Genomic DNA, 13,620 nt, shown 5'->3' on the forward strand with positions numbered 1-13,620 from the left:
GGCTGGCGGGGGAGGGGGGATGATTCTGGCTCCCATTCTGGTTTCACCTTGGTGTCTCGACGAAGTGACGTCAGTGATGTGATGAAGTGATGTCAAAAGGTATATTCACATTGTTACGTCACACTTATCTGATGTGGTGTGATAAGAGCTCTCCGATGCCAGATTTCCCGTGGCTCTATATAACTTAACTTCATAGACATCAGGAAGTCTCTGAGGCCAACTTGTAAGGCCCAGGTGAAAAAGCTTCTGTGCACGAGGGTTGAATTCCGCTAGATTTCCTCATGATGCAAAATTTTGATAGACACACGCAATTCTCCAACATGGTAGTTGCTGTTGCTGTCAGGAAGTATGAAGACAGTTGAAGCATCTGTGTATCAAGCAGCTTCCGTCTCGGCCGAAACAACAAAATTCCTTGTTGGGCCTGCATTAACTGCGCCAACAACGTTCCGCACAGGAGTCCCGCTGCGACTGACGGGCGGTCCACCCGGGTGTGTGGACGAACGCCTGACACGCGTTCGCCGCGCCAACGCCACCGCCGCGAGCCTCGCGGACCGAGCCCTCCGGTCACTGAGTGCTAGAGGCTACCAGTCCGCCTCGTTTATTCGCGCTCCTTTGTTCCCTCAAATCATGACATGCTGACAAAGCTACTCAAGTCACGCCACGCTGTCGGGCCGTGAATCATGGAAATGGCACTCATTAAGATTATGTGCTGGAGGCCTTGTTCTACTTGTCACGAAAATAGCAATCCATGTCTGTGTATTCCACAACGATGTATGCGTTTTCAGTGTATCAAGACGGCGGTTTAGGCGCAACCCGCTCAAAGGGCTGAACAGGCACGTGCGCCCACCCACAGACTGGCTTTACTGCTTAACTTAACTTAACGGCCTTGAAACAGCAGCGAAAACTGAGCTGGATGCGCTATTGCGACTTCACATATGATCTCAACATAGCACGTACGGCACGGCCATCGGGACACCGCACTTCATGGCAACCAGGAACGTCAAGTAGTGAAGAGGAGGAGAGCAAACACACCTTTTATTTTAGGATTATTTAGGAGCAAACATATTAGGTTTATATAAGAGCAAATACGCCTATTATACAAAGCTATCTGGCCTTCATAAAAACATCCTTGAAGACTTGTCTACCAGAAGTAATCACTTCGTTTCAATGACTATCATTACACTCAAGGCACTACGGAGAGTATGGACATGTCCACAGCTCCTCTGTATACGAAAACGGCACTTCATGCCACACACAAGAGCGGAGACATCATTACGCCGCGTATTCCGACGCTCTTTGGTAACATGCTCCAGACAGCCAGCAACCGAGTCACATTAGACAAAAAGGTACTGTAAAATGCATGAATTCCCTTCCTCGTTGCATGCTACCGCACCATACACCGCTCAATGCATGAGGACCATGTCCCAGTGTACTACGTTGGTAAATGATCACCGGGTGGCGGTGTGTTGGCAACGTCACTGTCGGCACGGCACCGCTACCGGGCAGGTACAGCTCGTCGCTGGCTGCTTTCGCGTTACTAGCGACAAGCTGTCACGTATGTGCAGCTGAAAATCCACTAAGGATTACGGCGTTGCACAGAAGAAGCAATCCAAAATTGCATCTGCACCGTTAGCATTTGCTGCATAGTTTCAGTTCCGAGCTCATGTATATGCTCAAAAACGATTCAGGTATCGCTATTGCCGAAATTATGCGAAATCAGATTGCCCATGTCTTTCCGGCTCATCCGCACAACGGAATTCCTTCTGTCTCTTGTAACATTGAATGCAGCCATTGCCGTCTTCTCTGTGGTTGCACACTCGAATATTACACCTGTATCGAGGTGACCGTTTGTTTCCGTGCTACCGGTTTGAAGTAACGCTTCTCTGGACCACAAGTCCAAAATAGTCCGTGACAGGGTGATGATCATGTCAAATGTTGGTAAGCCACGCTCATTCGATGCAAAGTATGGTGCAGGAATACGAGCTGGTATTGGAATATTTGACCGGTCACAACTGATTCAACCCCGGGCAAAAGATGTCCTAGCAAACGTCTTTGGACTCATCTTGTGGGAAATAATCGTTTGGAAGAACTTCGAAACGACAACTGAAAACTGACATTGTGATTCCCTTCAACAAGAAAATGCCCTGGGGCGTCCCCATGGTGACGTCATGATGGGGCCTGATCCCGACGGCTAGGTGGCCTTCCAGGGCCTCGCATATCATGACTTATGTCCCAGAGTGTTGCATTTGAGATGAGACTGTGACAAGGCGACATTCCCCAGTTCCAAAAACGAGCAGATTTTCTGGTTTTTAGGAGCACGCGTGACAGAAGGTACGCATCGCCACACACTTTTGTCGAAATACTTCACTGGTTATTTTCCTCTCAGTCAAACTGGATTGGCCACGTGTGAGCTTTGAAGGTGCGCAAAAACACGACTGCGGTACCCGAGCGAAGACGTGATATCCCAATGCATTGATTATCTACAAACACAAACAGAACCCAAGACGGCAAGGCGCGACTCAGCGACATTCTCGCACATAACAACGGGTCTGTTCTCCGGGTGGTCGTGGTTGTTAACGTTAAACCAGCGGCAAGTCCTGTTTGGAAGCGAGTCGTCGGGCACCAGCCTTCACTGCACATGTGAGGTGGGCAGACACTTAACTGTAGATGATAAGCACACATGTCGAGACGGCAGTGTAATGAGACAGCAGCATCACTGCCCGCAGTCCTCGATGATATCGGGCTCAAATATGGTCGGGTAGCGCTGGCTGTCGCTTTGGGGGCGGCAGTCGTGGAAAGTCAAAAGTAAATGAGTCGAGAGTGGTTTGCTGGCGTGTCTAAGGGAAAAGCAGGTCTTCAAGGGTTTTCAGCTATTGGAGCGAGCTGAACTGGCTGAGGGCTTTCGAGGCCAATCCAGGGCATGGTATCATCAAGCACATCAGCATAACGCGGAATTGAAAACCCACTTGGGCTATCTCGTGTCACTTTCTAGTTCTGATGCGCAGAACTGAAGTGCTGAACATGATGCGATATTGTCAAAATTATTTGTCGATATTATTTACGATATTTGTCGATATTATTATATTATTATAGATTACGACATTGTCAAAAACCTCACGCAGTAGTTTAATAAGAATACATGCTTTGGTCATTTTTGCTTGCTCAGGTGTGTCATTTTTCAGTTCTCTACCCACTGACTTTTGTGTTTGATGCCACTGACCAGTCCGTGTCATTCTGTCTTTTTATTTGTTGTGCAGGACATTAATGTCATCGCGAGTGCATATCACGAAGCATGGTGATTGTTTTCACCTAACTGCTGGGTATGGTTAAAGTACTGTTTGTTAGCCAACAAATGCATGGTTATGTCATGCAATTTTGGTGTAAGATTTAGCCGGCACCTTTTGAATGGATCAATTTATGCGATCAGAGCTCACGCTAAGCTGTACTTATGTGAGCGCTGATCCCTACTATTCGATCGGGAAATTTTTCGTCAACGGCAGAAATTAATGGCTAACATTTAACGTGCCACTATGCTCTCACGGTTCGTCCTGACCTTTGACATCAGGTGACCTTTACCCGCGGCCCCTGCCGCCGGTCACGGGCCGTACCTATCAATGGCAAAAACGGCAGGTACTTAAAGCGACTCAAACTCACCAATTAAATAATTTGTCGGTGATCTTAACCTCTTTGTGCACAATTTAAACCATAAAGACAACATTCTTATTATCTTCCTTACACGCCACAAAGACAACATTTTTATCATTTATCTCTATAAGAATTCCTACGCGGTTGGGGGTGGTCTCCTTATGTCGCTTTGATGTCAGGAAATGCATTGTTTTCACCCGGCAGCCAGTATCAAATCTAGCGGGAAATCGTGAGATCATGGTTATTTAATTTAGGGGAAAATTATAAGTGAGATGCACATAAGAGGATAAAGTCCGACGTGGATTGGATGTTCAAACAAAAGCAGTTGTTGCCCTTGAAGTCCTTACTCACTGTGGTCGTTCTGTGGATTTTCGGTACGCCTTTTCTTTCACCCCAGCTTGCAGTTGGGCCGTTCCCAAGTATCCATTGAGTTGATGATTTGCGCTTGACTCTGAATTGGGTGCTGAGCGTTACCCAGAGAGGCGGCGGCAGTGGCGCGCGCTGGGCGGTCGCATGTCACTGACTGCCGGCTGGTGTACGAGGCTGCATATTTAACCACCTTGGGCTGTTTGTGTCTCAAATTATTGCACGGATATCAATTTTGCCCAAAGACTCTGCCCAGACGCACAAGGGTGCAGCCAAGAGAGGGACTCATCCCTTTAGCCCCACATTTCAGTCTTAGCCCCCTCTCAGTCCTTTCAGAAAGTAAAAATAGGCGTAACACTTGCTCACCGAGCTCCGCAATCCCCCCTTTAGAACATCCTGACCGAGCCCCTGCGCGAGCATGCCAATGTTGATCATCAACATGACCAAAGAGGAATAATCAAGAGTTGATGATCGCGCTTCGGTCAATCCCGTCCGCATGGATTGTCATCGGAGAACGTCAAGATAGAGAACGTCGAGATCAGAGAACGTCAAGATATTACCATGGCAATTTTTAGCTCTTTTGGAGAAGGCCGTTATTCTCTCATGTAATACCAAACGAATGTGGTGGCGCGGTACTTTCCGTCAGTCCCTGGAATGAACGGCACATTATTAGTGTTTATAAGTGTCATGAAGATGTAACTGCCCTGTCTCTGCCTCATCGACAGCAGAGCCGATTCGCCTGCGGGAGGGATCCAGGGCAGACGAAATTCTGTGTAACGGCTAACGTAGCCATCGATGTCCTCTTCGATGCTGAGGTCGGCTCCGGCAGTGTCCGTTTCGCTAATGAGCGTCTGGCTCGTGGGCAGCGAGCCGCGGAACCCCATCAGGGTGCCGTCGTCCTCACCAATCACTGCGACGCTGAAGCGCGGACCAGCCCCAGACAAGCGCAGCGATTCGGTCTTGCGGAGGGACTCGAGTAGTTTCCGTCTGGGTTGTCGATGTCCCGTTCAAAAATGTTCTGCTTGTTCCAACCCTTGGTTCTGCGGATAAAGGGTTAATGCGCCTTAGTCCCGCCGTGAATAAAAATGTTCTGCCTGTTTCCATCCCGCGGTTCTGCGGATACAAGCGTAATGCACCTTAGTCCCGCCGTGAGTTTAGTTCCTGGCGAATGTAAGCCTGTGAAAGCCAGAACGCATTCCAAGTGGATGTCAAAGACTACTGAAACAAAACCCCCTAATTAGGCCACTTGTTGTGACAGCCTGGCTTAGCAAAAAACAGCATTGAACGTTCGAAAATGTTTACAAACCCCGCTTTTGAAGTTTCCAATCTTCGTCCAGCCGTCGATGTTGCTGATGGACCTGCAGGAGAAACTTCCATCAGTGCACCGTCAATTGAGCCGTAGAATGTGCCGTATGCTGCTGCACCAAGAACTTCGACCAGGTCACGGCAGGTCACCGTCCGGTCGGTGGTGCAGACGCGTCCGTAGCATCCGTCGCCGTCCTGCTGGCAGTCGGAGTCGGCCAGACAGAACTGGTGGTGACCGGAGTGGCCCGGCATCACGTACACGTCGGTCCTGTTGTCCACCGTCAGTTGGCTGAATCCCGGCACGGACCGGTACAGCCGGCACGCGCCGGTGCTGGGGGAAGAAACTGAGACTGACGCAGTCGCTGTGCTGGTGGCAGAGCCCGCAGCACGCGCAGCTGCTCGGCACTGACGTCATTTCTGGCACCACCAGATGCTCGTCGGCCATCGTGCCCTTCTGCAGGACGGTAGACATGCAGGCGTCTGCGGCAGACGGCAGCAGCAGCAGCAGAAGAAGAAGAGGCAGTAGCAGCAGCAGAGACAGCTTTTTGCAGTGGGAGTGACCCCAGATAGAGCCGGGTCGGCTGATCATTTCGACCTCCTGCGGAAACAAGATGTGTCCGTATCACAGCACCAGTTAGAACAACCTGGTTTAACCCATCTTGTTCAGATGACGCTGGCAATTCGAGTTAAAACTTCACCTCTGGTATCGGCCCAAAAATCAGTACATTTATGCGTTTTGGGTAAAACGATAATTACCACACCGATCAATGAGGAACGACTCCTCCTCGTCTGCTGGATTGTTGGCTATACTCAATTTACATATTTGACTTTCGACTTCATATGATAACTTCCACTGGAACGAATGGAAAAAAGTACTCGCTGATAGGCGATGCTCAGATATCAGCGAGCAACTGCGACCGATTCTAAAAAACAGCTCCCGCCTCTGAAGCCCGATCCATGCCGGCTCTAAAAAAAAAAAACGGCACCCGCCTCTGAAGCCCGATCCATGCCGGCTCTGAAAAAAACGGCACCCACCTCCGAAGCCCGAACGACACCGGCTCCGTAACGGTAGCGGCCTACCGCAACGTAGAAATCTCTTGGCAAATATATCTGAGCAAAATCATCCAAGCGAAATTAAAATCCGGTAACATCAGAACCACATGGCCTCTTGCCTAACGGGTCCTTAAGGTTTCGGAGTGAGTCGAAAATTGTCCCAACTATTGACGGAATACGGATGGGATTATGAAGTCTTTAGAGTATTGTCTTTCCACCCGGAGGCATGAAGTTTCAGCATAAATATTATTATTCACAATTTGTCGTCACTTTGGGCTTCTGGGTAGCAGATAAGGGGATTTTTAAGGGAGTGTTCCACATTTGTATAGGATTTTGAGCTGCAACAGCCATCTCCAAGATCATTATGTGCAGTTCACAACCCTGCCCTTCTTAAGACCTAAACCTAGCCGCTGAGCTAGATGCCCGAAAAGATGTGCAGACTATTCTGGGGAGACTTTTTCAAGATAGCCCAAGCACCCATGATACCATAAAAAGCGTCATTCAAATCCTGTCATTCCATTGGCATGCGACGTCCAAGGCTAAGGCGAGTTGCGATGTCGTCATGATACAATGACGAATTGAGCGGCATAGTTACTAAACAGAAAAATGATACTGTCTAGAACAGCCTTTCCAACTTAAAAGTGCATCATTAGTTATAAGTGAGCATATTGCATCATGTCTGAAGCTTGCTACAATATCTTCAAATGTGGAGCATTTCCTTTATGTGACCCTTTCTCACTTTTTCATTAGAAAAGTTATCAATCTTAAGGGGAGAGGCCAACCTTTGGTGCTTTTCGTCTGATGTTTGATCAGACGGGCGGTTTGCTTTGGATTTTTGGATTTGGATTTGGATTTGGAAAATGGAAACGCCAGTTTTCTTGAAATTCCTCTGAATAGCACAACATTTTAATTTGAAGTAGCTGCCCGTGGGGAGAAGTTTCATTGCAACTCCTGCTCACCATTATAAAAGTAGTGCATCTATGCTCTGTTTATCGTAAGAAAGAACGGAATTAAAGCACTGTCAACGATTTTGCACGGTTTTTTGCGCGTGGGTCATTATTCGAGTGTGCTGTAGCCCAAAAATTACCGGCATCATGACCGGCATCACTTTGGTGTTGCGGTGATATTTTACGCAGTGAACAGTTTTTATATTGTTTTACTTGTATATGTCGTTGTCTTTTTATATCTTTTATATGTTTTAGTACCTACTTACCAATGAATGAAAAATCTAATCTAGCGTCTGGAAGGATTCTTGAGGTACAAAGTAGGGAAATTGCTTATAATGTGTATCGACATTTTGTCGAAGACCGGGACATGAAGTTGAAGGCGGGAGACGACGACGCCGTCCGGGAGAGTCCATTGTTAAGAACAGCAGCTGTAACGGGCGTTGGGAAGACTGCAGTCTACCGCATACAACGTGAAGCCCAGAATGGTGCCAGACTGAAGTCGCCAAGCCGATCCCGACCAGCTGCAGCAAGACCAAGGGTGGATCTAGATCCGTTCGATGCTTGCGTGATGGGGAGAATGGTACACCAAATGTACATCGACGGAAAACATGTTACTCTGGATACCATCACGGATGCTCTTCACGAACAGCTCGGCGTCACCATGTCTAGATCCAGCGCAAGAAAAGACATACTCGCGAACGGATTTAAGTACCGAAGGATAGACAAGCGCAAGATCCTGATCGAGGAACCTCATACTGCAGCAACGAGATGCCAGTTCTTGCGGGAGATGGGGAGGCTGCGTAGAGAAGTTCCCGATAGCAAAATAATTTTTACCGACGAGACATGGTATAATCAGTACGATATGGAGGACTTGGCGTGGCTGGACAGTAGTCAAATCAACGGACGGAAGGACGCCATTGGAAAAGGAAAACGTGTTATCATAGTCCATGCCGACTCTTCATAAGGATTTATACCGGGCGCACTTCTCCACCTCAGCACCGATGGCAAGAACGCCGACTACCATACGTCGATGAACGCCGACTGCTACGAGAAGTGGTTCACCGAGTGCCTGCTTCCGAACGTGCCAGAGCACTCTGTGATCATCATAGATAATGCCTCATATCATTCCCGTTTGTGCCAAAAAGTGCCAATTTGTAGCTGGCGTAAAGCGGAAATCCAGGAGTGATTGCAGCAGGCAAGTGTGACCATCGACGAAGACATGCGGAAGATGGAACTGCTGGAACTAGTCAAGTCCCAGAACCGGAAGAAGGAATATTTTCTGGACAACATTGCTAGAGATCATGGTTATCGGATCGTTCGCCTGCCGCCGTATCACTGGGACTTGAACCCAATAGAGTTAGTGTGGGCACAGATGAAGCGCGTGATAAGACGGGGGAACTTGACGGGACGGATGGAGGACGTGGAACGGCTGGTGGAGGCAGGTGTCGCAGCTGTCTCTCCAGAGGACTGGAGTGAGTGCTGTGAGCACGTCAAAAGGCTGGAGCGGCAGCACTGGACGAATGACGGGCTGCTAGAAGATCTCCCACCGGTTGTCGTACCGATGATAGCAGCGACTTCGGCGCAGACCCCGGTAGCGACAACGATGAATGAGAACAGTATGACACATCGATCATGAAAAGTATTTCTGTTTCGTTCTTTTCAACCGACTTCGTAGCGTTTACGTGGATGTGGCATGTAATTACGTGTGGGGTGTTTGAGCTGGATGCATTGTACATATATCTGCAGCTGAATGTTCAGCGTTTTGTTGAATACCTTCAATGAAACTGAGCGAATTAATTTTCTGTGTTTGGGATTTTTCCATGGTATTCATGAAACAGCACCAGTTTGGAGCAATTACCGAATGAAAGTATAGCATAACTTGCTTCAAAGGTAGGTAATGAATTAGAACGTAAAATAATTGCCAACAAAAATAACCCCAGTGCCAAATATATATATATATATATATATATATATATATATATATATATATATATATATATATATATATATATATATATATATATATATATATATATATATACATGTTTGATTAAAAATAACTGCTGACTCAGCATTGACGAGCTTTTTGATGCATCGTTCTAGTTTCCGGGCCTTTGACTTGGCGTCATCGCTTAGATTAAAGATGGTTCGCACAAAATTACTCATATATTCATCACTCCTTCCATTCTAACGTTTCGAGATCTTATCTCATCGTCGGAGAAGACTAAAATGCACAAGAAATAAGATCTGGGTTTTAAAGGATGAAAAAAAAGCTGTGCACTTCTGTTGGAAAACATCTTTTGGTGCGGAGAACATAAATGAAGCATAACTGATTGAAGTAAGACGGAATCCTATTTTCATTTTCATACATGTAAAAAAACACACATAATGGGAACATCATAAAGACACAATGGGAGCACCATTGTCACAATCACATCAGAAGTGCACACCACCCACCACCCAGTAGTTCAAGAGTTCTGCAAGAATTTGTCTGTCTGTTTAAGGCCGGAGAGAGTTCGTTAATGAATGTGCTTTCCCAGATTTGAAGGCGTCTTCTGTCACTGCACGTCCGCAAAATGTCAGTGCTGTCTGTCAGTTGTTGTCGTGTCAATGTCATGTCGTGTTCCTGCCGCATGTGGTCCAGAGGTGCCCCGTCACGTAAGTGCACTGTCAGACGTCGTGAGAGTGTCGTTGTGGTCACACTAATGTAGTGTATGGGACGAAGTTTGCAGCCTTCCATGTTGCATTGGAATTGATACACTACATTGGTGCATTTTAGTTTGTCGCGTTTGTCTGGGCTGTTTCTCATAAGAAAGTTCGTTTTTTTTCTTATTACAATAGTAAATGACAATGCCTATTTTGTGGTCGTTTTTGCCTTTAACTTGTCGAGAGACGATTTCCGGTAAAGCTTTTTCGTCCTGTTTGTGGGCAGGTGTCATTTGACTTTGATAATACAGTTTGATGGTCGGCTGGATGTCTTACCTTGGTTTGCCGTCAAAGTGTCTTGTCACATGTCGTTGTGTCTCGTTTTCAACATCAGAATTTGAAAAACCGTTGTTCACCAAGATCTGTCTGATTCGTATAAATTCTGAATGTAGTCCTGAATGTAGAATGTAGTTCACAGATCCCTTCACCAGCCTGCAGAATTGCAAAACGTCTTAATGGTCTTCTGTCCCCATATCTTCCCATATCTTACAGCTTGTCATCAACGGATGAGTTTATTGATATAGTGCGATCTCGTCAACCTAAGGGCCTACTTGCCTCTCTAGATGTTGAAAATCTATTTACAAACGTGCCCATCGAAAGAACCATATCCATCATCCTTGGCCGCGTCTACAATCATCCTAAAATTCCTCCTCTCAAAATGTCCAGGCGCCTTCTTGAACAATTACTAAAAGCCTGTACGTTGGAAGTTCCTTTCCGCGGGCCTGATGGCCGAATGTGTTGCCAATTGTGGCTGTTACGATGGACTCACCTCTAGTACCTCTATTCGCTAATTTCTTTTTGGGACACGTAGAAGCCGACATACTACAAACTGACGACATAATACCGGACATCTACTGCCGCCACGTAGACGATATCTTCGTAGAAGTCATGGACATTGACCAACTAGGACATCTCAAAAACACATTTGAAGAACGGTCTGGCTTAAAATTCACAACAGAGCTAGGTGTGCAAAACGTAATACCATTTCTTGACGTGGCCGTCGATGGACAAGGACAACAATTCAAAACGACTGTATACCGAAAACAGACTAACAACGGCCGGTGCTTAAATGTTGACAGTGAGTGTCATAGACGCCCCTTCAAAATTAGCGTCATAAGGTCCTTCATTAGACGAGCATTTAAGCACTGCTCTGATTGGACAGGACTACATTCAGAATTGATACGAATCAGACAGATCTTGGTGAACAACGGTTTTTCAAATTCTGACGTTGAAAATGAGACACAACGACATATGACAGGACACTTTGACGGCAAACCAAGACAAGACATCCAGCCAACCGTCAAACTGTATTATCAAAATCGAAATGACACCTGCCCACAAACAAGACGAAAAAGCTTTACGGGAAATGATCTCTCGACCTGTTAAAGGCAAAAAACGACCACAAAATAAACATTGCCATTTACTATTGTAATAGGAAAATATCGAGCCTTCTTATGAGAAACAGCCCAGACAAACCCGACAAACTAAAATGCTCCAATGTAGTGCATCAATTCCAATGCAACATGGAAGGCTGCAAACTTCGTCCCATACACTACATTGGTGTGACCACAACGACACTCTCACGACGTCTGACAGTGCACTTACGTGACGGGGCACCTCTGGACCACATGCGACAGGAACACGACATGACATTGTGTTTCCATTGTGTCTTTGTGATTGTTTGTGATTGTTATGAGTGATTGTGATTGTTATGAGTGATTGTGATTGTTATGAGTGATTGTGATTGTTATGAGTGATTGTGATTGTTATGAGTGATTGTGATTGCTATGAGTGATTGTGATTGTTATGAGTGATTGTGATTGTTATGAGTGATTGTGATTGTTATGAGTGGTTGTGATTGTTATGAGTGTTTCTTACATATATGAAAATGAAAATAGGATTCCGTCTTACTTCTATTAGTTATGCTTCATTTATGTTCTCCGTACCAAAAGATCTTTTCCAACAGAAGTGCACAATTTTTCATCCTTTGAAACTCAAAACTTATTTCTTGTGCAATTTGGTCTTCTCCGACGATGAGATAAGATCTCGAATCCTTGGAATGGAAGGAGTGATGAACATATGAGTAAATTTGTGTGAACCATCTTTAATCTAAGCGATGACGCCAAGTCAAAGGCCCGGAAACTAGAACGATGCATCAAAAAGCTCGTCAATGCTGGGTCAGTAGCTATTTTTAATCAAACAGGTATCAAGGAAATAATTCTGCCAAAATATTCCAATATATATATATATATATATATATATATATGTATATATATATATATATATATATATATATATATATATATATATACTATATATATATATATATATATATATGCCTATGTGTGTGTGTGTGTGTGTGTGTGTGTGTGTGTGTGTGTGTGTGTGTGTGTGTGTGTGTGTGTGTGTGTGTGTGTGTGTGTGTGTGTGTGTGGTGTATTTTGACCAACCATATGAACATGAAGTTGCTGCAAGCAATGCAAACATTCAAGACTGCTATGGCTTCGAAAGATCCGCAGCGCTGTCCTGCAGGCCTTCCGACCAATTTTGTTGAGTTTGCAAACACTTCAGCGTGATGCTCGTGACGCATTGATTAACCAGCTTTAATTCCGTACTTTCCTACGATAAACAGAGCATAATTTGTTTACCTTCTCCGACTTGTGTGCTCCCTAATGTTTACAACACATTAATTTACCAAAAAATGTTCGTGTAACAAATGCTACGAAAGCTTCAACACTACTTTAGAGAAAGAAATTTATGCAAACATGAGGCTATCCATCCCGCAGTTTCAACGAAACGTGGAGTATGGCTCTGATTTCTCCCCTTCAGCATTTAAGACATCCATTTTTCAATGCGCACTTTGGTTTTGGAAAACGAAGTATTACATGGCCTTTACCGACGCATTGGTTCAAACTTAAACCAAACAATTCGCTTCTCGTTAACTGGACGCGCTGATGTGCAAATCGCGACCTCTATTTGCATTGACGTCATTCATACCAGCAGATGTACCACTTTTAATGGGAGAGCTCCACCTCTGGAGCATGTTTCAAAAGCATGCTCTCCGGGGGAGAAATAAAATGTATAGCATTAGGTTTCGCTGAATTCGCACGGCAATAGGTTCATGTTTGTATATATTGTTTCCGTAACTAGAACGCTACGAAGCTCTCTCAGCATTTGTGATACAACAAACATTTTGACGAACTAGTGTATCGCGAATATAATATTTGCTATTTCCAACGATCGTGTTTAATAAGTTATAAGCACAATCGTTAGAAACAGCAAAACACATGAAGAGCATTACTTTCGTATCGGTCAGCAGGCAGTCCCATGCTATGTTTATCCCGCCAGAGCGCCCATTTGAAATAAAAATTCTGAGATATTCAGCAGGATTTCGAGACTGATATTGCGGATGAAATTGAACGTGTTGGATAAAACAATAAGTGAAAAGTACAACAAAGGTCGCAAACTCTCTTTAAGCTCACAACGTGCGCGTTAAAACAGCTCAAAAGTGGTGTGAAAGTGGTCTAGCCCGTAACGGTAGACAACGGCTCTCTGCAGATTTTGCCGTTCTCAGCTGACGGCAGTTGCGTTAACTGCA

Source organism: Pollicipes pollicipes, unplaced genomic scaffold (assembly GCF_011947565.3).
Source record: "Pollicipes pollicipes isolate AB1234 unplaced genomic scaffold, Ppol_2.1 Scaffold_7262;HRSCAF=8765_pilon_pilon_pilon, whole genome shotgun sequence".
NCBI lineage: Eukaryota > Metazoa > Arthropoda > Thecostraca > Pollicipedomorpha > Pollicipedidae > Pollicipes > Pollicipes pollicipes.